Genomic DNA, 2500 nt, shown 5'->3' on the forward strand with positions numbered 1-2500 from the left:
AGTACCACATCTAAAGGGAACACATGTCTTTGCGTACAGCGCTGTGAGCATGGGTCACAATGACCCGTGCATGGTGACCGCAGCAAGCCAACTGTCAGGTCAGACGAGATCAGACAAAATCGTCATCAACACCGAGATGTTCTAATTCCGATCATTCCATCGTTAATGATGGTTGTGTTTGAACGTAGGTGTGTGTGTGTGTTGTGTGTGTGTGTTTGTCTGTGTGTGTGTGTGTGTGTGTGTGTGTGTGTGTGTGTGTGTGTGTTGTGTGTGTGTGTGTGTGCGCGTGCGCGTGTGCGTGCACATGTTTGTGTATGCATGTGTGCATGCGCTTTTGAGTGTGGGTATCTGTGTGGGTTTGTATAAATGTATTATAATATGAATATATGAAATTAAATCTAAAAATTATTAATATGTATGTGTAAGTATATGTATATATATGTATCTTCTTCTTTTAACGGTAGGTTCATGTCTGAGCCGCCGTGGTCACAGCATGATACTTAATTGTAGTGTGATGCTCTTGGAGTGAGTACGTGGTAGGGTCCCCAGTTCCTTTCCACGGAGAGTGCCGGTGTTACCTTTTTAGGTAATCATTCTCTCTATTTTACCCGGGCTTGGACCAGCACTGACTTTGGGCTGGTTTGGCCACCCAGTGGCTAGTTAGGCAATTGAGGTGAAGTTCCTTGCCCAAGGGAACAACGCGCCGGCCGGTGACTCGTACCCTCGAACTCAGATTGCCGTCGTGCCAGTCTTGAGTCCGACGCTCTAACCATTCGGCCACCGCGGCCTTGATGATCATGGGCTTCCATGATTTTTCTTGGTAATTTAGAGCGGTGGTTTGCCATTGCCTTCCGCCCGGTGTTTTTTTTTTTTTTTTTTTTTTTATCGAGTCACCATCTCTATTTGCCCGGCACTGACTTGGGCTGGCTTGGCCACCCAGTGGCTAGGCAGGCAATCGAGGTGAAGTTCCTTGCCCAAGGCAAACAACGCGCCGGCCGGTGACTCGAACCCTCGAATTCAGATTACCGTCGTGACAGTCTTGAGTCTGACGCTCTAACCATTCGGCCATCGCGTCCCCATATATATGCATACATATATGTATATATATATGTATACTGTACATATATATTTATATATATATGAGGCCGCGGTGGTCGAGTGGTTAGAGCATCAGACTGTCACGACGGCAATCTGAGCTCGAGGGTTCAAGTCACCGGCTGGCGCAATTTTCCCTTGGGCAAGGAACTTCACCTCGATTGCCTACCTAGCTGCTGGGTGGGCAAGCCAGCCCAAGTCAGTGGCGGTCCCAGAACCGGGTAAATAGAGATGGTGACTCGATAAAAACACTGGGCGGAAGGCAACGGCAAACCACCACTCTAAATTGCCAAGAAAATCATGGAAATCCATGATCGCCAACGTCCTTGTAGGACAGGGCACTTGGGGAAAAAAAAAAAAAAAAAAAAAAAAAAAAAAAAAAAAAAAAAAAAAATATATATATATATATATATTTTATATAAATATATAAATAATAATATATATAAATATAATATATATATATATATATATATATATATATATATTATAATATATATAATATATATATGGCCTGGGTAAGACAATAAACTCCACCCTGGGGTTCCCTTGAACAAGGATAGCACCCTAAAAGCACCCTATGCCAGGGTTGCGGTGAAACTGTCAGCAGCAGAGCAGTGGATATCTGGTGAAAACACCTTCAGTTCTACTGATTACTGGTTTCACCAAATAATATGTCTGGCGTATTACAATGTAACTGTTTTAAAGCAGCAGAGATAGTTCCTTCTAGTTAGTTGGAGACTGCGAGTTGAGAAGGAGCCTGGGGGATTCCACTCAACTTTTCTTTTCTCCTGAAAAACATCTACATCAATGATTAAATACAGAAATGATAATTCATACCACATCGCCCGTCGCGTGGGTTATCAAGGGGCGCATTATTCAGTGGGCAACCAGGCTGACAATGTTAAATATGCTTTTGGAAGACAAAGAAGATAAAGAAAACATGTCCAATTAAGAAACACATTAAAAATCGGAATGTGGAACGTAAGGAAAATGAAAGAGATGGGTAAATTACATACTGTCTGTAACGAAATGGATAGATATCAAATATTAGGAATAAGTGAGACCAATTGGAAAAAGTAATGGAAGTTTCAAAACTAAAGAAAACAAGACACTTCTTTTTTCTGGAAAAGAAGAAGGAAATTATAGTCACGGAGTTGCTATGATTCTCACGAAAAAAACTGCAAATGCATTAATTGGGTACAGCCCAATAAATGATCGCATTTTAAAAGTCAGAATACAAGCAAAACCTCATAACATTAGTATTATACAATGCTACGCACCAACCAACATTGCAAGTGATGAAGAAATGGAAAATTTTTATAACTCCAAGAAACTTTAGACACAATCCCTAACAGAGATGAAAAAGTAATCATGGGAGACCTCAACGCCAAAGTAGGCAAAAATG

Source organism: Penaeus monodon, chromosome 1 (assembly GCF_015228065.2).
Source record: "Penaeus monodon isolate SGIC_2016 chromosome 1, NSTDA_Pmon_1, whole genome shotgun sequence".
Classification (NCBI taxonomy): Eukaryota; Metazoa; Arthropoda; class Malacostraca; order Decapoda; family Penaeidae; genus Penaeus; species Penaeus monodon.